The 24877-nt window shown below is 47.8% G+C and overlaps 1 pseudogene; it reads right to left on the bottom strand.

The window, feature by feature from the left end:
• Positions 1-2877: 2877 nt before the first annotated feature.
• On the bottom strand, positions 2878-24506 carry LOC123153792 (disease resistance protein RGA2-like; annotated as a pseudogene).
• Positions 24507-24877: the final 371 nt, after the last annotated feature.

Genomic DNA, 24877 nt, shown 5'->3' with positions numbered 1-24877 from the left:
GCTCCGATCCTCCTCGAGCTCATCCATCTAGACGTAGTCAATGGAGCTTCGACATAGATTCCTATCGTCTCCATGGGGCGGTGAGGTTAGCATTTCTCGTCATGTGACGAGATTTGGTGTCGGGTACTTCAGATCTATTCAAGTGATTCCACAGCGACGACTGCGGCTCCAGGGTGTTGGTCTTTAGGGAATGTGCACGAAGACTTATTAGTTGTCATCGACAAGGTCAAGCCGGCTCTAGTAGGGGAGCGACGCGTCAGCGGCTCGTTCGGGCGGTGGTAGTGGTCGTTCGGTGCTCTTGAAATCACGATGTAATTTTTATTATGTTTGAGATGTTTTGTACTTCTGATGAACTTTGATAATATATTTGAATCATTTTCGCAAAAAATAGGACCCATAGTTTGTGCGGAGCTTGTTTTCCAAAACTAGTTTGAATTAACTACAAATAAATAAATAAAACTAGTTGGAGTTTTTTTAGAACAAACTAGTATGATGTGTTTTAGCAGCAGAATTAGTCATTGCTTTTTTTTGAGAGAACAGATTAGTCATAGCTGAGGAGTGAATTGCAAAAAACCACACATTGAAGCGTCATGTTGCAGAAAAGACTCTTCTACGAATTTGTGCCAGAAAACACTGATTTTTATCCTAATCATTTGCAGAAACCACCTAACCTTCTGTTCGAGCATTTTAACCTCTATTATGACATGTGGGTCCCGCATTTGATGACGTGACACAATGTTTCATGGTAGACGACATTAGATGAGGGATTTTCTGGATTGACAAATCAGTCCCTGTAGTTTTACAGGGACACCCTTCAATCAAAAAACAAAAAGCAATCAACTCCCTCCATGGATTTGGGCTGGCACAGCAGCCGAGCAGAGCAGCAGAACTATTTGCCGCAGCACCTCCACCCAATCCTCCCGACCACCTCTTCCCAATCCACCTGACCACCTCCAGCCGCCGGCCACCCTCCCCCCAGCCTCACCTGCCGCCGCCACGCCCTCCCCCGGCCTGACGCGCGTCCTCGAGCCACCGGACCCCCGCACCACCGCGCATCGTCGTCCACCCTCCCCCCGACGTCACCTGCCGCCGCCACGCCCTCCCCTGGCCTGACGCAACTCCTGGCGCCGCCGGACCCCAGGAGCACCTTGCGCGCCGCCGGATCCCGGCAATCCTATGCGCAACCGAGACCCGGCATCCCCGTACGCTGCGACCGCCCCTAGATCCCTGTGTGTTGCCGCCGCTCGGAGGTCCTCGCAAGAAACCGATGACGGCAGCCACAGCGCGCCGGAGCCCCACTTCGCGCCAGCACCGGGAAGAGGTTGACGGTGGCGGAGCCCCACCGGGAAGAGGCAGCCAAGGCGTGAGCATGCGGGGCCAGCCGGGAGGTTGGTGCGAGCACCGTCGTAGGTTGGTGGCCCGCGGGGATGCAGGGACTTGGCGGCGGTGCAAAGTGGGTCTCTGGCGGCGGCACGAAGTGGGGCTCCGGCGCTACAGCTCTGCCGAACTTGGCGGCGAGGAGGGCACGGGCGTCCTACAGCTCCGGCACAGCGAGGAGGGCGCATGCGTCGTGCAGCTCCGGCAGGTCGCCACACCAGGCGGCTGCATAGACGAGCCCCGCCGCCGCTCCCGGATGACCTGCTCGCGGCGGACTAGCGCGAGGTCCGGTAGCCCAGCCGGAGCAGCTGCTCCACGTCTCCGACATCGCTCTCTGGCGCACTTCGCCATGTCCCTGCACGCACGCCGTCGGCGACGACATCAGCTGGCGCGAGGATGGAAGCCCGGTGGCGATATGGATTGGGTAGGGGAGGGATTGGGAGGAAGGTTCTTTTTGGAAAAATACCAGTCTAACGGCGTCTACCACGAAACGTTATGCCACGTCATCAAATGCGGGACCCACATGTCATAATAGAGGTTAAAATGCTCGAACAGAAGGTTAGGTAGTTTCTACAAATGATTAGGACAAAAATCAGTGTTTTCTGGCACAAATTCATAGAAGAGTATTTTCTGCAACACGACGCTTCAATGTGGTGCTTTTATGCAATTCACTCTATAGCTGAGTGAGATACTCAGATACGTGGCCTGAAAACTGACCAGGCAAGGCCCATCCGCAAGTCCAGACCAGAAGCACACAGCGCCGCCGCCGCCGCCGCCGACGGATCCCGGTGGCCGGCAACCAAGCCCTCCCACAGCCGGGAAATGGCCTCTCCGCTGACGGCGATCCCCGACCACCTCCCGGTGGAGATCTTCCTCCTTATGCCCGACCCGGCCGACCTCACCTGCGCCTCCGCCACCTGCGTCTCCTTCCGCCGACTCACCACCGACGGCTTCTTCCTCCACAGCTTCCGCCGCCTCCACGCACCACCACTCCTCGACTTCCTCGAGCCCGGAAGGTTCTGTCCCACTATGCCGCCTCACCCCCTCCGCCCCCGCCGCCCAGGCGCTCGCCCTCGCCGCCGATCTCACCTTCTCCTTCCTCCCCTCCCACTGCCGCTGGACCGTGCAGGATATCCGCGACGGCCGCGTCCTCCTCCATTGCGAGCCCGGAAAGGGTGAGGAGCCCCTAGTCTTCCGCGAGCTGGCGGTGTGCGACCCCTTGCACCGGCGGTACATCCTGCTTCCCCCGGTACCCGATGACCTAGCCGCTTCCGTGGAGGACCCGCTCCCCCACCCTTTCCTCGCTCCCCTCAGTGAGGATGCAGCGGCGGCCACGGAAGAGACAACATTCTGGATGATCTATTTAGTACGTGGCAAAATGAAGCTGGCTGCCTTCATCGAGCATCAGGCAATGGCAAGCTGCTGCGTCCAAGGGTTGGGGTGATTTGGCCCTTGACCCTGGTGAATTGGTGATGATGTCATGGACCAACCCTTCTTGTCTTAGCTCTTAGGCGCCATTATGCTTATGGCTGCTTCTACTGGGACTGGCTGGTGGTCAAGAGGAACCTGTTGCTCGTCCTTGACACCAAGAAGATGGAGTTTTCCATTGCTAGTCTCCCACCGGGAGAATGCAGTACAAAAGGTGTAGCCATTGTGGAGGCAGGCGAAGGAAGACTTGGGGTGTTTGGTTTCCATGGTGAAACTGCATCTGATCTCAGGTATACCATTGCAACAAACAAAGGCGAGAGCCCCAGCCACTGGCAGATGGACAATCTTACTAGAATCTGGGTACTAATATTATATCAGAGATGCAACAGTGAGGTACTTGCTCTTGATAAGGATAAAAGAATGTTTTTTTTTCTAAACCGTCCACTAAGGAGAAAGAAGAATCAACTCGTTGAATATTTCTCAATGGACGTCAAGACGATGCAGCTTCAGAGGGTTTATGCGAAGCAAATCAAGATTATGTATGGGCCACACATATATACCAACTTCCCACCATCCTTGTTGTTTTCTCAGATCATATGAAGTGGTAAAATTTCTATTACATCCTTGTTATCTCCTTCCCTTTCTAATTATCACATGACTTGTCTATTGCTTGATTATTCATTATTGCAATTGATAATTCTTGTTTACATGATTTAGTGATGTTTATTTTCTTGTGCTTGTGGCAAGAGTTAAGGCATATCTCAGCCTTAAGGCATAACTAGTTAGGTGTGTGGAGTGGGTAAGCAGGCGTGGCCCTGCGATGGTACTTCTGGCCCCTTCCAATTGCCATTTTAAGAGAATGAGATTAGTAAGAGAAAAAAAAAGCATGCACACTATGAGTATCTTATGCATAAGTCCTCATGGAATCAGAAAAGACACTAGGTCGTGGTAATTATTTTTAGTAATAGTTTTGATGGTCAATGTAATGTACAAGTAATACAAGTGTAGATCCAGTTTACCTTGGATTGTTTCACCTTGAGAAATTTCATTCGAGTTATGCACAACTCATTTTGTACACTTATCTTTTTGATAGATTCATAGATACAAGGCAGCACAAAAGTTTTCTGTTCGTCATCTTTATATGTATAATTTTATCTCGTGGTGTTGTATTGTAATAAACCTGCATAACTGGTACAATCACAAAGGAGATCCTCAGCCATTGCTCTAAATCAAGAAAAACTTGTGCTCACAGGCAACTGAAATTTCATCTCACAATGTTGTTTTTATCTGAAACCAACCTTATAAGATCAAGAGAGTGTGTACCATTGCACAGGCAACTGAAATTCGTCTTCACTGCAGTCAATCTCTCCACCACTCTTAGATACTCATATCATGTATGTTCTCCTAATCTCAAATCAAATCACATTGGTTGACATGATTGACTGAAACTTAAGAGTTCTGAGGTGATTGTGTATTGGCAATTCTGTAAGATGAATTAGAGGGGGCAGCCAGTTCTGTATTTCTCTCCTTGTGACTCATTTTTGTAGTGGGATGGCAGACATCGCCCAGTGTGTTGGTTCTGGCTACCAACACCCCCAGTTTATTTCCTGTAGTTAGAAGTTTGCTATACTGCTAAGTGCCTAGTCAGTAAATGAAGTCCTGCAAAACAAAGGTACCAATCCTGTATGAGTTTTTCAGGACTGGTTCCTTCATGTTCACGTTCCTCTGTCCAGCTGTGTATCCGAGCTTGTATTGCAAATTACAATGCTAAGCACGCTGAAGTGAGCGTCTGCCTGCAGTCACATGTTTCAAATTCAGTTGAGATGAATATCATACCATTCTTCCTATTCCTGTGATACTACCTAGGCACCTACAGTTTCTATATTGTCAAGTTGTTAAACTTATGAAATTAAAATGCACAAATTGGGCCGAAAATTTTCTGTGTTATCTGAGCTTTTTGTTGTCTTGTTTGGCCAGATTCAGTGGACTCGTCATCAGATCAGCTTGCCGAGTTCAGAGTGATTGTTGTTTCGATATCATGGAGTTCTTGCAGACGTGATGGCCTTTCTAACAAGATGGCACGTGACAATCTACAGAATTTTCACCTGGCTGTGGTTATGTGTATGTTCCTGTTTTCGTGCTACTTCTTCTATCTTTGGTTACTGTAACATGGATGTGGCCGCTCCTAAGAACTGAATGTGACAATGAAGTTAAGAGCATCTCTAGCCGTTGCCCCCCCCCCCCCCCCCTCCCCGGGGGCGGTTGGGCATCCAGCCGTCGCCCTCAGGCGTCGATATTGGCCCAGTTTTCGGCCCACTTTCGGCGAATAAAGGGCCCATATAGGCGAGAATAGGCCCATATTCGGCGTGGCTCGGCGTTCAATTACCAACATAAATATTTTTTATTACATAGTTCATCACAGAAAATCAAATAGTTCAACAAAATAGTGTAACAACAAATAGTTCAATACAAATTATATAGTTCAACAAAACAAAACTCATATTTCATCACACGTCACGCCCGGCGTCGCCCTTGAGCCTCCATAGGTGCTCCACCAGATCCTGCTGCAGTTGATGATGAACCTGTGGGTCTCAGATCTCCTGACGCATACTGAGGTAGGCAGTCCAGGTTGCCGGTAGCTGGTGATCAACTTCGGCTAGAGGACCCTGCATGTAGTATGGTTCAGTGTCAAACACTGGCTCTTCTTGCTCGCTCTCGATGATCATGTTGTGCAAGATGACATAGCAAGTCATGATCTCCCACATTTGATCTTTCGACTAGGTCTGAGCAGGGTACCGGACAACAGCAAATCGAGATTGGAGCACACCAAATGCCCGCTCGACATCCTTCCGGCAAGCCTCCCGCACCTTGGCAAAGTGGGACTTCTTGTCTCCTAGCACAGCGTTTGAGATAGTCTTCACAAATGTAGACCATCTCGGATGGATGCCATCAACTAGGTAGTACCCCTTGTTGTAGTGCCGCCCATTGACCTCGAAGTTCACCGGAGGAGAATGACCTTCAACAAGCTTGGCAAAGACAGGGGAGCACTGCAGCACGTTGATGTCATTGTGAGTTCCTGGCATACCAAAGAAGGAGTGCCAAATCCAGAGGTAATGTGTGTCCACCGCCTCAAGTACCACACTGCAACCGCCTTTGGCGCCTTTGTACATCCCCTACCAAGCAAATGGGCAGTTCTTCCATTTCCAATGTATGCAGTCGATGCTTCCAAGCATCCCAGAAAATCCTCTTGTTGCATTCTGTGCTAGGATCCGAGCAGTGTCTTCCGCATTGGGTGTTCTCAAGTATTGCGGTCCAAACACTGCCACCACTGCCCGACAGAACTTGTAGAAACTCTCAATGATGGTGGACTCGGCCATGCGCCCATAGTCGTCGAGTGAATCACCGGGAGCTCCATATGCAAGCATCCTCATCGCTGTCGTGCACTTCTGGATCGAGGTGAATCCAAGTTTGCCGGTGCAATCCATCTTGCACTTGAAGTAGCTGTCGAACTCCCGAATGAAATTTACAATCCCGAGGAAGAGCTTTCGGCTCATCCGATAACGGCGCCGAAATGTTTTGTCGCCGTGAAGTGGAGCATCGGCGAAGTAGTCGGAGTAGAGCATGCAGTAGCCTTCGAGACGATGCCGGTTCTTTGCTTTCATCCGCCCCGGCGCCGAGCCACCTCGCCGAGGATTTTCATTGCTCGCCAGCAGCTGGGCGAGGGTGGCGAGCACCATGAGATGCCCATCTTCCTGGACGTCACGTCGGCCTCGGCTTCCTCCTCCAGCAGCGCGGCGAGCGCTTCCTCGTCGTCCGAGTCCATCGCCGAGGCAGGCAAAACGCCGAACACCTTGTGTCCGGTGGCATGTACCCGCCGCTAAACTGCCCCTCCACGGCCGGAAACGGCGGCAGAAACGCTCAACTGCTGGTGGAGGGGCTGCCCCGGCGAACCTGTGCTCTTTTTTTGGCGGGGAATGGCTATCTAGCGGAGAAGGGCGGCGGGCGGCGCCGGGATACAACTAGTGGCGGCCGAGGGCGCGGGGGGTGGGAGGCGAGTCGGGGAAGAAAAACTTGACTTTTTACCTGACGGTGTGGGCCAGCCGTGCTTTTCCCTTGCGCCGGAGCCCCCGATCGCCCCCCAGTGCGCCGGGTTCGGCCTGCGATCGCCGCGAACAAAAACGGGCCGAACCGGCGATTTTCGGCGTCCTGGGGGCGCGACTGGGGCGTTTTTTCGGCGCCGGCGCCGAAAAAGTGGCCTGGGGGGCCTGTTGGGGGCGCGGCTGGAGATGCTCTGACAGTTTGAGTCAACCAACAAGTGTCGTAAGGCTAGCAGATGTATATTTGCAAGTCACTTTTTTTTTCTTCTTCTTCCAACTATCCGAGTTATGATGTCGTTCAAGGATGAATAAAATACACGCTGATTGCATCATTCTTTGGGAGATGAATGATGAATGAAAGCCTGGTCTGGAGCAGGTTCCACAGTGAAGGTACTTTGAGCCACCAAATTGGTTGAAGATCCTGTCATTCCTTTCCTTGCAGAGTTTCCACCAGATGGCCATACGTACAAAGGCAATCAACTGTTCCATCATTCCTCCAACACCAAGGAACTTAAAACTTGTATCTGCTCAAACAGCGTTACATTGTCGATTATCAGCCGTTAAGCACTTATTTCCCTGAATCCCCGAAGTCGAATGGAAGCCTCAATGTCAGGATCCCCCCGGCTGGCTCCACCCAATCTGGTAACCTCATACCGTACCATGGTACCAATCAAATAATGTGGCGTTTATCATTCCACTATGTTACAAACGACAGGAAACGAGCAAATTCAGTGACCCTTATCATTCTGTGTTAAGTATAACAAACGACGATAGGAATCAAACGGTTGGGTTCATCATCCATTCGACAGTGTTACAAATCATATACTACACAGGAAGCAGATCCAACCAGTGTTCGTCATTCCACATTATTACATGCCATATATATACTCCAGTGTTCATCATTGCAAGGATGTAAACAACTAATAAATCCAGTGTTCATCACTGCAAGGATGTAAGGTGCTCCACATTGAACTAATAAATCCACATTATTAACATTCTGCATTGTCCGTCGTTTACGAGAGTGATCACAGTAGCATTTCACTCACAAAACAAAGTAGGTAAAATCCAACGAAGATGCACACGCGGACCTGGAAATGGCTACCCAGACCCAGCTATAGATTTGGCAGGAAGTCAACAGTTCTGACTCCATCTCCTCCTGCTCCTATCCTAAGCAAAAGGACTCGCATCTGTCAGTTAGCAAACCAATCAGTACATAGAAGAAATCTTAATGGCTAAGAGTTACAATAGTATTTACCAAACACAAAAGACAAAAGGAAGACATCAAGGGAATTTAACTGTTTACCTTCCGTATGGATTTTTTTTCAATTAAGAAATGGTTCTCTTTGGAAATAATCTTTTCCAATTTGGATTATCAATTGTTAGATAACATTGCATGAACTCGGGATTGCCGGCCCTGGCCGTGAACTCCTCAAGAAACTTGGGCAGAGTTGGAAGCGACCGTATGTTCTTGCATAACTTGATCTTCAGTTTCTTGAGGGATGTAAGGTCCTAAAAGAAAATCTGGAGGAGGAACTGCATGTAAGACAGATTTTGTTGGTTCTAAATGATATCTGATACAATAATAGGAATATCAGAGACCATAAGGAACTAAGAAAAATGCTTACTCCGCTAAATGTTGGAAAGGCAGGAAGCAGAATCTTGCTGACTAGTCGAACTGAAGATGCATTATTAGCTACGGGTGCTGTAAAAGAGAGATGTATTCCAAATTTCCAATATCTGACCTGGATGATGAGCTGTTTCTTGAAATGTTCATGTATTATGCACTTGGAGATGCAAGCGTAGATGTCCATGATCGAAGAGAACTTAAAAACCCAGAATTTGATATTTGGATATAAGAGAGAAAGATCGGGACCTTACGAATGAGACGATGAGAGCTCTGTGGTGGAGCTACCAGTATCTTGATGGCCAGGTCAGGCGATGCTTGGCTTTTCTGCATTATTTATCCCAGAGGACAACTTTTGAAACGTGAGGAGTTAGTTAAGTTGTGGGTGGCAGAAGGGTTTATAAAGACTAGTAACGCTAAAGAAGAAATGGAAGATGTTGCTGGGGAATACTTTGATGAATTGGCCGGGGATCAACCCCCTTTTTGAAAAAAAAACTTTGATGAATTGATGTCGGCTTCATTTATGCAACTAGGAGGGAAAGAAAAGGTGCCTGTACATCATGATATGATTGCTTACTTTACAATTCATGATCTGCTGTGTGATTTAGGAGTTTTGTATTTCTATCCTTGTGACTCATTTTTGTAGTGGGATGGCAGACATCGCCCAGTGTGTTGGTTCTGGCTACCAACACCCCCAGTTTATTTCCTGTAGTTAGAAGTTTGCTATACTGCTAGGCCCCTAGTCAGTAAATGAAGTCCTGCAAAAGAAAGGTACCAATCCTGTATGAGTTTTTCAGGACTGGTCCTTCATGTTCACGTTCCTCTGTCCGGCTGTATATCTGAGCTCGTATTGCAAATTACAATGCTAAGCACGCTGAAGTGAGCGTCTGCCTGCAGTCACATGTTTCAAATTCAGTTGAGATGAATTCTCTATAACACTAAGCTCCCTAATTTTAAAAAGCCAACATTCAATTGAGGTCTCCAATTAGAATTAGGTAATCCGATTTTGACTGGATCAACAATTTCTCAAAGCTCTCTCATTGAATTCTTTTATAGTACACACTATGCTTCCTAATTTTTAAGGACACACAATTAGTTGAGGTATTCAATTTACAATTAGGTGAACCGATTTTGACCAGGTCAACACTTTCTCAAGCTCTCCCATTAAATTATTTTAATTCACTATGTTACCTAATTTTCAAACTCTTTCATTCAATTGAGGTTTACGATTTGGTTTACGATTTTGATTCTCAAGCTCTCCGATTTGGTTTACGATTTTGACCAGGCCAATGATTGTTCAAATCAATCAGCAACAACTGGCCTATAAAAATGTATCAATCCGCGCGGTCTCCCACACCCTGTGAAAAAGAAGCGCCACCATGTGATTTGTAGCACCAATATAGTAGTACATGCGACCACTAATATAGAAATTTCCCCAAATAAATATATGTTGGTTAGCGGATACCACGGAATCACACCACGAAAGAGGCCCACCAAATCACCACATTATAATAAAAATAAAATAGACTATACCATCTCCCCCACCCGCCAAACTAAACATTTCATCAATTCCAAAATATAAGGGGTATTAGTTTTGTTGAAAGTCAAATTTCTTTAAGTCAAAATATAAGGGGTATTAGTTTTGTTAAAAAATATCAACATCCACAATATTAAATAAAAAAATAATTTGATCAAACTTAAAATTATCGACTTTTAAAAAAGTAATACACCTTATATTTTGAAACAAAGTGATTATTTTTTGAAGAAACCCAACAACACCAACGACGCAGCAAAGCGCGCCCAACCCTTCTAGTATTGTACTATTCTTCCTATTCATGTGATACTACCTAGGTACCTACAGTTTCTATATTGTCAAGTTCTTAAAATTATTAAATTAAAATGCACAGATTGGGCCGAAAATCTTCTGTGTTATCTGAGCTTTTTGTTGTCTTGCTTGCCCAGATTCAGTGGACTCGTCATCAGATCAGCTTGCTGCGTTCGGAGTGATTTTTGTTTCGATACCGCGGAGTTCTATCAGATGTGATGACCTTTTCTGAGAAGATGGCGCGTGACAATCTACAGAATTTTCACCTTGGTGTGGTCATGTGTATGTTGTTCTTGTTTTCATGCTACTTCTAGATTTGCTTACTGTAACATGGATGTGGCTGCTACACCCTCCGTAAAGAAATATAAGAGTGTCAGGATCACTAAAATAGTGTTTGACGCTCTTATATTTGTTTACAGAGGGAGTACCTGTCTAAGTAAGAACTGAATGTGACAATGAAATTAACAGTTTGAGTCAACCAACAAGTGTCGATCGTAAGGCTAGCAGATGTATATTTGCAAGTCGCATTCTTTTCTTCTTCTTCCAACTAACCGAGTTATGATGTTGTTCGAGGATGAATAAAATACACGCTGATTACGTACCAGGGCAATCAACTGTTCCATCATTCCTCCAATACCAAGGAACTTCAAACTTGTATCTGCTCAAACAGCATTACATTGTCGATTATCAGCCATTAAGCACTTGTTTCCCTTAATCCCGGAAGGTGAATGGAAACCTCAATGTCAGGAGCAGGTCCCCCGGCTGGCTCCACCCAATCTGGTAACCTCATACCGTACGATGGTAGCAATCAAATAATGTGGCGTTTATCATTCCACAATGTTACAAACGACAGGAAACGAGCAAATTCAGTGACGATTATCATTCTATCCTAAGTATAACAAACGATAGGAATCAAACAGTTGGGTTCATCATGCATTCCACGGTGTTACAAATCATATAAGTATATAGAAACAAATACATCAAGTGTTCATCATTCCACATTATTACATGCCATATACAGTATATAGTACACAACTAATAAATCCAGTGTTCATCACTGCAAGGATGTAAGGTGCTCCATATTAAACTAATAAATCCACATTATTAACATTCAGCATTGTCCGTCGTTTACGAGAGTGATCTCACAGCACCATTTCACTCGCAAAACACACAAGAATCAACAAACCAAAGTAGGTAAAACCCAACGAAGATGCATGCGTGGACCTGGGAATGGCTACCCAACCATAGATTTGGCAGGAAGTCAACAGTATCGACTCCATCTCCTCCTGCTCCCATCCTAAGCAAAAGGACTCGCATCTGATAGTTAGCAAACTAATCAGAACATGGTAACAAATCTTTGACTAAGAATTGGAATAATATTTACCAAACACAAAATACAAAGGGGAGACATCAAAGGAATTTAACTGTTTACCTTCCGTATGGAATTTTTTCATTAAGAAATTGTTCTCTTTGCAAATAATTTTTTTCCAATTTGGATCATCAATTGTTAGACAAGATTGCATGAACTCAGGATTGCCGCCCCTAGCTGTGAACTCCTCAAGAGAGTTGGGCAGAGTTGGAAGCGGCCGTATATTCTTGCATACCTTGATCTTCAGTTTCTTGAGGGACGTAAGGTGCTCCATATTACCTGGTAAGGCATCCCAGCTGCAGCATGCAGCTGTAAACTGCTCAAGAGCCTTGGACAGTGTTGGAAGCGGCCGTTTATTCTGGCATAAAATGATCTTCAGTATCTTGAGCGATGTAAGGTGCTCCATATTACATGGTAAGGCATCCCAGCTGCAATACATGGATCTGATCTTCTCAAGAGACTTGGGCAGTGTTGGAAGCGACTGTATATTCTTGCATGACTCGATCTTCAGTGTCTTGAGCGATGTGAGGTGCTCCATGTTGCCTGATAAGGCATCCCAGCTGCAGCCCTCAACTTTAAACTCCTCAAGAGAATTGGGCAGTTTTGAAAGTGACCATATATTTTTGCAGTATCCGATCGTCAGTTTCTTGAGCATTGTGAGGTGCTCCATGTTGCCTGGTAAGGCATCCCAGCTGCAAGTCCAAAGAACTAGCGAATGGAGATGAATGAAAGCCTCCAAGTCAGGACCAGGTCCCTGTTGGCTCCATCCGTTGAATCTAAGTTGTTGCAGCTTCTTTGGGCCGCCGTTATGCTCACTCATCATCCAATTTGGAAACGTCATACCATCGTATTGGCTGATTTCCAGTATTTCAAGATACTTCGATGGGCAAAGACCCTCAAGTACCTCCGCTTGAACTTCTGGACTGCAACTCCCACTTCCCCATTGAAGTACCAATTCTGTGAGTTTTTCCTTGCCAGCAAGATTGACTTCAAGAGCTTCCTCCTTGCTCTCAACATTCTCAAGACCGCAGATCAGCATCTTGCCCTGAAGCTTGTTTAGGTGTTTCAGCTGATGTGACTCATAAGTCGTAACCCCGTTCCCTCCTAAATCTGAAGAATGGTAGCGTTTGGAGCCATATCAACCTGCCAACGTTTGCAAATTCCAGATCTGTTTTGCTGATTACATGGCGCAAGTTGACTAGGCTCATCATGTCTTCACCACTAGAAAACGTCAAACTACCACAAAAACGAAAATCTGCCACCTGCATGTGATAAAGTTTGCTAAAGGTGGCCGGTAAAGTTAGCTTGTCCATTGCTTTCACCCAGAAAGCAAAATAGCGTAGATGCTTCCAATCACCAATAGAATCTGGGAATGAGAATGTGTGTTTATAAAGCAGCGCGACATGTAATTTCAGTACCCGCAATTTTGTCAGCCTCGTGAACATAGCGAACATACTCTTGAAGGCTTTGTGATTGTCTGATTTAACTTTTATCAAGCCATCAATGATGAGAGTGCGCAAATTTTGTAACCGATATATCTTCTCAGTAAGCATCTCCATATTACAAGTCCCAACAAAAAGATAGCGGACACCAGGAGGAACTTCTCCTGTGAAGTCTTTCTCTATCCTGAAGCAATCTCTTCCGGCAACCTCATCTGCTAAATCACACAGCAGATCATGGATTGTAAAGTAATCAGTCTCACGCTCATGTGCATCATAATCTTTCCCTCCTAATTGCAGAAATGAGGCCGACAATAATTCATCAAAATAATTTTTAGCAACATCTTCCATTTCCTCTTCAGTCTTACTAGTCTTTATAAACCCTTCTGCCACCCACAACTTTACTAACTCATCACGTCTCAACTTATGCCGCCTGGGAAAAATACTGCAGTAAGCGAAGCATCGCCTGACCTGCTCATCAAGATACTGGTAGCTCCACCATAGAGCTCCCATCGTGTCATTCATAAGGTCCCGATCTTTCTGACTCCTCCAAAACTCAACAGTTTGTGTCAACGGAGCCGTGAACCCACTGTTCTGGCTGCTAGAGGTGATCCCTTCAGCTTTTTCGCAATGTCCTCTCCAATCATTTCAAGTATTCTTCTATCATGGTCACTTACCCTTGCATCCCGAAGCGCATAATGCATGAACATTTCAAGGAACACTTCATCATCCAGGTTAGATATGGGAATACGTCTCTCCTTGACAGAACCCAGAGCTACTAATGCAGCTTCAGTTCGACTTGTCACCAAGATTCTGCTTCCTTCCTTTCCAACATTCAGAGGAGAAATTAACGTTTTTAGTTCTTCACGGTCTCCCGAATTCCTACTGTTGTACCAGACATCATCCAGTACCAGTAAAATCTGTTTCCCACGCAGTTCATCCTCCAGTTTTTCCTTCAGGACATTACGACTATTAAAGTTATCGCATGCTTTCCCTGTAGCCCCCTCAAACATCTCGCTAAAAATGGAATCCAAATTAACTTCCTGAGAAACATGAATCCATATGACAATATAGAAATGGCCCTCCTTTTTCTCTTGCCTACGCTTTTTCTCACGATCATAAACACACTGTGCAAGTGTTGATTTCCCTGTGTGCGATGGCGGAAAGCGTCGTACCTCAAATCGAGGGGACGCCGTACGTGTTTATAGGCAGGAGCGCACCTCCCTGATAGCGCATACAGTTTAGATTACATCTTGGAGAAGAAGCTAGATAGAGATAAGATTACAAAGAGAAGATAAACTCTAGCTAACTACCTAACCAAACTACCAAGATATGCATAGCAAGATATGGCGCAAGATATGGTGCGGCAGCCTTGTCACGTACACAATATGGTGTTTGACACCCTCCCTTAATCACAACTTCATCAAGTTGAGATTATACTTGAAGTTCTCAAAGCTTCGTATGGGCAAGGCTTTGGTAAACCCATCTGCAATTTGGTCCTTGGAATGTATGAACCGGATGTCTAAGAGTTTATTAGCAACTCTTTCTCTGACAAAATGAAAATCTATTTCAATATGTTTTGTTCTTGCATGAAAAACTGGATTTGCTGAGAGATAAGTTGCACCCAAATTGTCACACCACAGACATGGAGCTTGAGTAGTTCTCACACCAAGTTCCTTAAGAATGGATTGCACCCATATGATCTCCGCAGTAGCATTAGCCAGTGCCTTATACTCTGCCTCTGTGCTAGACCTGGAAACAGTAGCTTATTTTAGCACACCAGGATATTAGATTAGATCCAAGAAACACTGCAAAACCACCAGTGGAGTGTCTATCATCCAAACATCCTTCCCAATCCGAGTCAGAGAATGCACTAACAAGAGTGGAAAATGACTTGCTAAAATTAAGGCCAATGCTCATAGTATCTTTCACATATCTGACTATACGTTTTGTAGCAGTCAAATGAACTGTGGTTGGTGCATGAAGGAATTGACACACCTTGTTGACAGCAAAGGAAATATCAAGCCATGTGAGAGTTAAATATTGAAGCGCACCCACTAGGCTTCTGTATCTTGTGCTGTCTTCTGAGCTCAAGGGTTTTTCTTCTGTGAGAGATAGTTTTTCTGTACTAGACAAAGGAGTAGTGGTGGGTTTACAGCCTTGCAACCCAGCTTTTCTTACCAAATCATTTGCATACTTTTCCTGGGAGAGATGAAGTCCATCCTTGTGCTTCTTTACTTCAATCCCTAGGAAATAGTGCAAGTCCCCAAGATCCTTTAGAGCAAACTCAGTACTTAAGTCCTTCAATAGTCCTGTTATTGCCTCATCAGATGAACTTGTGACAATAATATCATCAATATATATAAGAACAAATATTGATGTATTGGACTTATTGTAAATAAACAATGAAGTGTCAGACTTTGAAGGAACAAAGCCAAGCATTTGCATCTTCTTGCTAAGACGAGAATACCATGCTCTAGGGTCCTGCTTCAGTCCATACAATACTTTATCAAGCCTGCATACATGAGAGGGTGCATGTTTGTTTTCAAACCCAGGAGGTTGTTTCATGTAAACCTCCTCTTCCAGAACACCGTGAAGAAACGTGTTCTGAACGTCTAACTGTCGAAGACTCCATCCCCTGGAAACAGCAATAGATAGGACAAGGCGAACGGTTGCAGCTTTTACAACTGGACTAAAGGTGTCCTCATAATCTATGCCATATCTTTGTTTAAAACCTTTAGCAACTAGCCTTTCTTTGTAGCGATCAACTGTTCCATCAGACTTTCTTTTAATCCTAAAATCTCATTTGCAATCAATGAGATTTTTACCTTTCCTTGGAGGAACTAAATGCCACGTTTTATTTTTCTGTAGTGCCACATATTCCTCATGCATTGCCTTTCTCCACTTCTCATCACCAAGAGCCTCCTCAAGTGTGTTGGGCTCACCTGGTTCACCTGTAGAACAGATCATACCATATTTTGTTATGTGCTTGTAATTAACTGGCTTAGTTACCCTTGACTGCAATCGTGTGCGGCGCTGTGATGTAACAGGATCATTCTGTGCCACAAAAGATCCGGCGGAATCCTCCTGCACCAGATCCGAGGCAGATCCGCCTGCGCCAGCAGCTTTGGCAGGTTCTGCAGCTGGGTGATCTTCTGTGGCTCGAGGCTGAAGCGTTGAAGACGAATCCGGCACAGAAGATCCCACCCGACCAGCGGTCATGGGCTGGCAGAGATCTGTGCCTGCCACAGCCGGGCCCATGCCAGTCGATCGCACCGCTTGTAAACAGCCGGTTGGCTGCCGAAACGCGAGCCGACCGGGCCGATGGGAGAAGGGCGCGTGGCAGTTCCTGATTGGCGCGGGCTGGTGGAGCCGCTACCGCCAGCCACACCTGGCCGCGTGGCCCACGCGGAGCCGGTCGCTGTCGGCGCGCCGGATGCTGTCGCCCCAGGACCCGAGGTGGATCCACCTGCCGCTGCTGCCATGTTGGATCCCGAGGCGGATTCGCCTGCCGCAGCTGGTGCGCCGGATCCCGAGGCGGATTCGCCTGCCGCAGCTGGCGCGCCGGGTCCCGAGGCAGATCTGCTCCCTCCACCGTGACACATGCGATATGGACAGTGCGTTGCACTATTTTCTTCATTTTCTTCGTTGTTTTCTTCATTTTCTTCACCACTACGATCTCCTGGAGCATCACAAAACTCATGCAGATGGTTATGAGGGTTAGTCAACAAAGGATCATTACCATTATTATCGTGCCCCCCTTGATCATAACTAGAGAGGTGACGTGGAAGAAGAAGAAATTCTTTGCGAAGTAAGGCACCGGCGTTAGGATGTAGATCAGCAAAAGGAAACTTTGTTTCATCGAAAACAACATCTCTAGAGATGTAGACACGACCAGTAGAGATGTCCAAGCACTTGACACCTTTGTGTTGAGCACTATACCCAAGAAACGCACACTGTTTGGAGCGAAACATAAGCTTGCGATTGTTGTAAGGGCGAAGATTCGGCCAGCAGGCACATCCAAACACACGAAGAGATTTATAATCTGATTTTGTGTGGAGAAGTCGTTCTATGGGAGTTTCATTGTTGATAACTCGACTAGGTAGCTTGTTGATGATGTGAACGGCAGTAAGGAACACTTCATACCAGAATTTTAAGGGCATCGAAGCTCTGGCCAAGAGAGCAAGACCAACCTCAACAATGTGCCTATGCTTACGTTCTGCCGACCCGTTTTGTTGGTGAGCGTGAGGACATGACACATGATGAGAAATTCCTAGTGTTTGGAAAAAGGAGTTCAACTTTTTGTATTCTCCTCCCCAGTCTGATTGGACAGCAAGATTTTTTCTGTCAAATTGGCGTTCAACAAGCGCCTGAATTTTTTTAAAGACTTGGAACACATCTGACCTTTTTTTAAGAAGGTAAAGCCAGGAAAACTTGCTATTGTCATCAATAAAGCCAAAGTAGTATGGATGTCTACCAACGGAGCTTGGGGCAGGACCCCACACATCGGAAAAAATCAACTGCAAAGGTTGAGTAGAAACACTGGTGGACACAGGATAAGGAAGTTGATGACTTTTTGCTTTCTGACAAGAGTCACAAATGGTTTCAACATTGCGCTCACCAACAAACGGGAGCTTATTCTTTTTAAGTAAATGATCAACTAAGGAAAATGACGCATGCCCTAAACGGTCGTGCCATCTTGTGGCTGAAAGCTTGATAGCACCACAAGCTTGTTTATTGTATCTTCGAAGCTTCGGAATCAACAGATAGAGGCCCCGAACGCATCTACCTCGATAGAGAGTTTTCCTCGTGACCTGATCCTTGATCAAAAAGAAGAAGGGGTGAAACTCAATATAAACATGATTGTCAAGGGTGATATGATGGACAGATAGAAGATTCTTGTCGGTGCTAGGAACATGCAAGATTTTCCTAAGATGAAACTGTTTACATGGGGTACGAAAAACGGAATGACCAATGTGACGTATCCTCATACCTGCACCGCTTGAGGTGTGGATCTGGTCCTTGCCATGATACTTCTCCTTAAGCGTGACCTTCTCTAGTTCACCAGTGAGATGATTTGTCGCGCCGCTGTCAAGATACCAGCTGGTATCTACACCGTATGAGCCATCAGCAGCAGCAGTGATCTTTTCTTCATCTTCAGAGGAAGCCTCGTCCTCATCAAACCGGTACCAGCAATCCCTTGCCGTGTGGCCCGGCTTGCCGCAGATCTGGCAGCGTACCGCGTCCGGGCGCGATCTGGAAGACCCGCCGCGGCGGCCCCTAGTGTTGGTGGAGTTGGTCCGTCCGCGGGAGTTGGACCCGCCGCTGCTGCCGCCGCTCCCTTGCTTGCCCTTGGAGCGAGGCGGGCCACGATGACGGGAGTAGCCACCGCGCCCACGCACTGCTGCGTTAGCGGACGACTTGAAGCCGCCTGGTCCCTGGTACTGTGCCACCCTCTGATCAAAGTTACTAAGCATTGAAAAGAGCTCATCGAGGGATACTGGGGAGGTTCGGGCGTCGAGGGCGGAGATGAGTGGCTGGTAATCCATGTCGAGGCCGTGGAGGATGTAGGAGACGAGTTCATCGTCCTGGAGAGGCTTCCCGGTGGCGGACAGCTCATCGGCGAAGCCGCGCATCTCGGGGAAGTAGGTGGCGACGGTCTTGTTGCCCTTTTGCGCGTTCACCAGAGAGGTTCTGATGTTGTTGACGCGACTGAGCGACTGCGAGGAGAACATCCCCGACAGTGCCGTCCAGAGCTCGCGTGCCGTGGTGATCGCGGTCACCTGCACGAGCACCTCCTTGGTGAGGTTGTTCAGCAGGTACCCGAGCACCTGCTGGTCCTCTCGCACCCAGATGGCGTGGAGAGGGTTCGGCATAGTCGATTCCTTCCCATCTTTGTCCTTGGTGGGGAGGATCCTGGCCGGCTCCGGTGTAGCGCCGTCGACGTAGCCGAAGACGCCCGCGCCCCTCAGTTGCGGCGTGATCTGCGCGCGCCAGAGGACGTAGTTGGTGCCGGAGAGCCTCTCCGTGACTTGGCCGTTGACGCTAGTCTGGGAGGCACCGGAGGAGGACGACATGGTTTGCACTGGATGGAGTTTTAGGGTTTACACGTTGTGGAAGAGAACGGCTCTGATTACCATGTGCGATGGCGGAAAGCGTCGTACCTCAACTCGAGGGGACGCCGTACGTGTTTATAGGCAGGGTCGCACCTCCTTGATAGCGCATATAGTTTAGATTACATCTTGGAGAAGAAGCTAGATAGAGATAAGATTACAAAGAGAAGATAAACTCTAGCTAACTACCTAACCAAACTACCAAGATATGCATAGCAAGATATGGCGCAAGATATGGTGCGGCAGCCTTGTCACGTACACAATATGGTGTTTGACACCCTGACCCAGCCATGCCATGAATGCCAATTACAGAATAGCATGTATCACTAATAGTATTTGCTTGACAATGGTCTTCCTTCTCATGAAGCATTGCGATGATCTTGTCACGATCCTGATCCCGGCCAATTACTCCTATCGCAGGGGCTGCTGTAGTGACTGCTCGGCGTGAATTGGTAGCAACAGCTCGACTCCCATCATCATTACATCCACCTGGCAAGTTCAGTTGTTTCAAAACTTCACATGCATCATTTATAGCACTTTCTATCTTCTCTAGGCTCTTCTTCACACTTTTGACATACCACTCTCCTGCAAAAACCAAATAGCACTTTGTTAGCACACGAATGCAGTAACCCGAAATTAGAGGCATGTATCATGCCTCGTAATTTTTCTCTTATCGATTTTCATATATTTTCAGGCTATTGTCTATGCCAACTCAAATTCTACTCGAATACCAATTCCTAATACCATACAAGCAAAGCATTTCTAACCGGAGTAACATAAGCCCACACACGTACATGGAAACTAACTCAAACTAGTACTACTCGGACTCAGACTGGACATATCTAACTGATTGTTGCAAATAAATCGATTCCTTCATACCGCTGTTGCCTGTTGCTTCTCATGCTCCTCTAGATTGGGCTTGGGGAGAGGAAAGAAAGATCTAGTAAAAGAAGGAGCAAGTGGTAATGTAGATGATGGCAGTGCTACTCTACACTACCGTATGAAGGAGAGTTTTTACTTTTTAGAAAGGAGAGGGACCTCAGGCTCTGCATCAAGTAACACAAATCATGCATCATGTATGAAGAAGAGTGCACCAAGAGGCATTGTTGTCTCGTCGGGAAAGGACCAAACACCAAAAGTTGTGCTGTCAGGGCTACACAGGGAAGAGGAACTTGTGGAAGACTGCTAGCTAGTGGAAGAGCGTGACAATCTTTTATTATTCCTGATAATTGGGCTAATTACTCTTAAGAAAATACTATATACACTCTTGATTCATTTGGCTCCAAAGTAACTAATCCTAGTTTTTTCTAACAACCTGTGTCGTATATCTTACTGCATTTTAAGATCTTCACATCTAGATTACATAATTGTGGCAAACAAGTGAGAATGTATTATTATTGGCAGCTATAGTCATATATCTATGTGGCACAAAAAGATGAACACATCCAAACATGAAGGCAGGGAAATACCTTATCTTTTAGGAGGGATCTCGGCATGGCAGACAGAAGAGTCTTCTTCAGCGAATCCATCTTACTGCCGGATGACTTGGCATCTCGGGTCTGCTCCTTGAGGCGCTGATACTCAACATCATCCAAGATGTCTTCAGCCTCATAGAGAGCAGACCTAAGCTTGTCTAACAGTGGCTCCAACCGAGCCCTGTAAGTGCTCTCATCGACTACTTCCATCACCCGCTGCAGTTGTAAAACTTGCGTATCAATTATCTTCAGCTTCTCCGTGGCGTTAGTCAAGGAGGGTGAAAGCTTTGTTGAGGAGCCTAGGAATAATGGGCGAGGCGAGCCAGCCTACTGCGGTGACGCCCCATCCTACAGCAGCACTAATGCTAACAGGATCCGCGTCATCATGTTTCTGTTAACAGGATATCGGCATTAGTCGTGTTCTCATGTTTCTAGTTTTTTCTCTTTCCTCGTCATGTTCAGTTGTATCACAATGCTGAAGTAATTAATTAGCTGAACGCAAGCTCACTGTTTCTGGCGAACAATGAACAAACAGCAAACAGAGAAACAAGGTTTATATACAACAGAAATCAAAACGAAAAATCATCATGTGTACTCTTTACAATGGTCATATATAGTGGTCAGGAAATCAACCATCCATCTCACCTAGGCCTTGAGGGGGCCGGTATTCATGGCAAGTGCAACAAAAATCTTCTTGCTTTAACAGCACAACACTGCAACACAACATAAAAGAGCAACTTTGGCGGTCGTTAACCATGAAAGGGAATCAACTAAGAGAAGGCTAGCTAGGCTACAGGATCAATATGTACACAGACCTTGAAGACATCTAAGATACATAAACAAGTACCAGTTGAGAGAGATGCCTGAGCATGCATATATTATGCTATATGGGGTGGGGTGACTATCTGTCGAGCGACTGAAAAAAAAACAGTTTCAGTCGACCGCGCGCCATCATCTCAGGCTCACTGTTTTTGTAACAATGAACAGACAGCAAACAGAGAAGCAAGGTTCATGTACAACAGAAATCGAAGCTAAAAATCTACATGTACTCTTTAGAATGGTCAGGTAACAGTAAACCAAATATCCATCTCACCTAGGCCTTAAGGGGGTATTGATGGCAAGTGAAACTTAAATCCTCTTCCTTTAATAGCGCAATGCTACAACACAATGTAAAAGAGCAACTTTTGTCACGGTGTCCCCATCTCAGGCTTGGTGCTTTGCACGTGCACGGAATAGAAAAAAGAAAATCCAGGCGCATGAAGAATAACAAACACGATACCATTACTAAGTCCAGCCACAGTAGACACCTACAGATCGGTATAATATAGTTATGCCAGCTAATAGTTGGTTGGTGTACACGCCTCAGTCTTCTTAAGACTTTGTAATAATGAAAAACAACTATCCTATCAGAAAAAAGCTTTCGCCCCGCTTTATATATAAAGCAATGATCAACATCACCCAGTATAAACGCACACCCCTACAACAGACACACACACATAGTCAAGGCATGATACATAGGCGCTGAGCGCAGCAACACCAACCCTAGCACTACGCGAAGAGGTGACGCCGCATATGACGAACCGTGGGCTCCAAGGCGGCGCCTTCAGGAAGGGGACGACACCGGAGCGCCGCCACCGCCCGATCCGAGAATCAGAGTTTCCTGGCCTGAAGCAACACGACGAGCAATGAGAGCCGCGACGACGCCTTCAAGAAGGGAACGAGCTTCGTCGCCGCCAATCCGTCCGAAGATAGAGCAGGTTTTCACCCCCGCCACCAATCACCACCATCGAACACCAAACCCCGGCTACCACGCCGCCCACACGGCCGTTGCAACCAGGCAGCACCAAGCCACGGGCTCTACCCATGAGCCTCGCGAACCCATCACCAGGGCCGCCGCCCCAACATCCAAGACATTGACACCATCTCACCCGAGATCCGCCGCTACCCCAACCAAAGACACGAGCGGAAAGGACCCGCCTTTCGCACCCCTGGGCTGCCCCCAGTGCCGAGACCCAACAGGCTGGGCAAAACTAGCCTCCATCGCCCCGTCCTACGGCACCGGGCGCGAGACGAGCTCGGTCCTGCTGCCGGGCGCGAGACGAGCTCGGTCCTGCTGCCGGGCGCGAGACGAGCTCGGTCCTGCTGCCAGGCGCGAGACCAGCTCGGTCCTGCTGCCGGGCGCGAGACGAGCTCGGTCCTGCTGTTGGGCATGAGACAAGGTTGGTCCTGCTACCGGGCGCGAGACGACCATGATCCTGCTGTCGGGCGCGAGATGAGCTCGGTCCTGCTGCCGGGCGCGAGACGAGCCCGGTCCTGCTGCCTGGTGCGAGACGAGTGATGGACCGCAGCTGGGGGGGGGGGGGGGCAATCATTGATGAAGGTAGCAGACGAATGACCGAGAAGAAGGATCGAAGGTCGGCACAGGCCGCACACCGACGGGCCGACACCGAAGATTTCCAGCCGCCGCCTTGAACGAGCCAAACCACCGCCATGAGCCACCACCATGCCGTGGCAGCCCACATACACACCGGGACCCCTAGGGGGAGCCCCGCGTCGCCGTACCGACCTACACCACTGGAAGAGGCCGGCCCAGCAGCAGACGCCGCCGGCCACCCCACCATGGCACACCCCCGCTCCGGCCACCTCCAGCACCCAAGGACCGTCGGAGACGACCGGACCACGCCGCCTCAACCCGAGCCGCCCGCGAGAACAGCCGGCCGGAGGAGGAGCCCGCCAGATCTGGATCGGACCACCCCAACCCTGACGTCGCCCACCCTGCGCAGGCACCCTCCGCCGACCCTAGCAGCCCTCCACACGCCGCCACCGTCGCCGGGACAACCGCCGTCGTCGTGCCGCCACGCCCTGCACAGCACCGTGCATACACCCAAGGCAGCTGCCCCGCGCCAGCCAGCCCCGTGCGAAGGGAGAAGAAGGCCCGTCAGCGCCGGCGCCGTCCAGGCTTTGACCGGCGGCGGCGGCCGGGGAAGGAGTATTACACAATCACATAACGCGGCACAATAGACCTTGGCTTGAACGCAGCAGGAAATTTCCGTTTCATCATCTTATCATTGGTCTGAATATTATTGCCGGCTAGTTACGCAACACGGTCCAGTCTCAGTAAGCTGTATACTGCACATATATAGATGGATACAAGCTTGCTAGATGGCATACTAGCATTGGTGAAGCTCCTTCTCATCAGGTGTCACACAATCATCATCTTCAGGGGATTTGATTTGGCCGCCACCAATTAAGAAAGGCCAGCGAGCGTTGTTGGCCTGGATTTGCTGCTCCAACTGCGCCATGACGTCGTCGAAGGTGGTGTTCGGGTCGTCGTCCTGCGAGTTGTAGCCGTCTGAAACATCCTCATCCCCGTACAACGGCCTCAAGGCCTCCATCCGCGCCACGAACGCCGCCAACTCCTCGTCCCGCTCCAACTCCGGCTTTCTCTTGGAGCCACACCCCGCCGCCTCCTTCTCCGCCTCCGCCTTGGCCTTGAGGAACGCCGCCTCCTTCTCCAGCAGCTCCATGAACTTGATGAGCCCCTCCTCCGTCGTGATCGTCATGGCCTCCACCTCGGCCTTGATCATCGCGTCCTCCGGCTTGGCCTTCTTCGCCTTGGCCTGGAGGACCGGCGCCTCCTCCTTCTCCGTCTGGAACGGGATGAAGGGGAAACCCATCGCCGGATCTACTCCGCTTCTCTCCTCTCCTCTCCTGGTTGGTTTAGGGTTTGCTGGATTTCTCTGTCTCTCTCGCTGGATCTTCTTCTGAACGAGAACGGGACAAGGCGGCGTATATATTTCCAGGCGAACCCTGGGGTCGGAGTCCGGCCTCGTCTCCGGAACGGTCTCTTCCATCATTGGGCTGGGCTGGGCCCCATCACTTCTTTCTTTCCACTAGCTTTCTTTTTTGAGAGAGATAATTCAGACTAGTTTTGTTGCGGTAGTCATCTTTTCCAAAAAAAAGTCATATTTGGTAGGTATATTCTCCCTATGACAATATCATACACATATTTTCAAACATTAATATTTTTTGAATTTGTGAATATTTTTAAACGTGGACATTTTCATAAAATTTTAGGAACATTATTGAAAACACAAACATTGTTTAAAAGTTGTTTGGAACATTTTTTG

Source organism: Triticum aestivum, chromosome 7A (genome assembly GCF_018294505.1).
Source record: "Triticum aestivum cultivar Chinese Spring chromosome 7A, IWGSC CS RefSeq v2.1, whole genome shotgun sequence".
Taxonomy (NCBI): domain Eukaryota; kingdom Viridiplantae; phylum Streptophyta; class Magnoliopsida; order Poales; family Poaceae; genus Triticum; species Triticum aestivum.
This window is presented reverse-complemented; position numbering and strand designations above follow the sequence as displayed.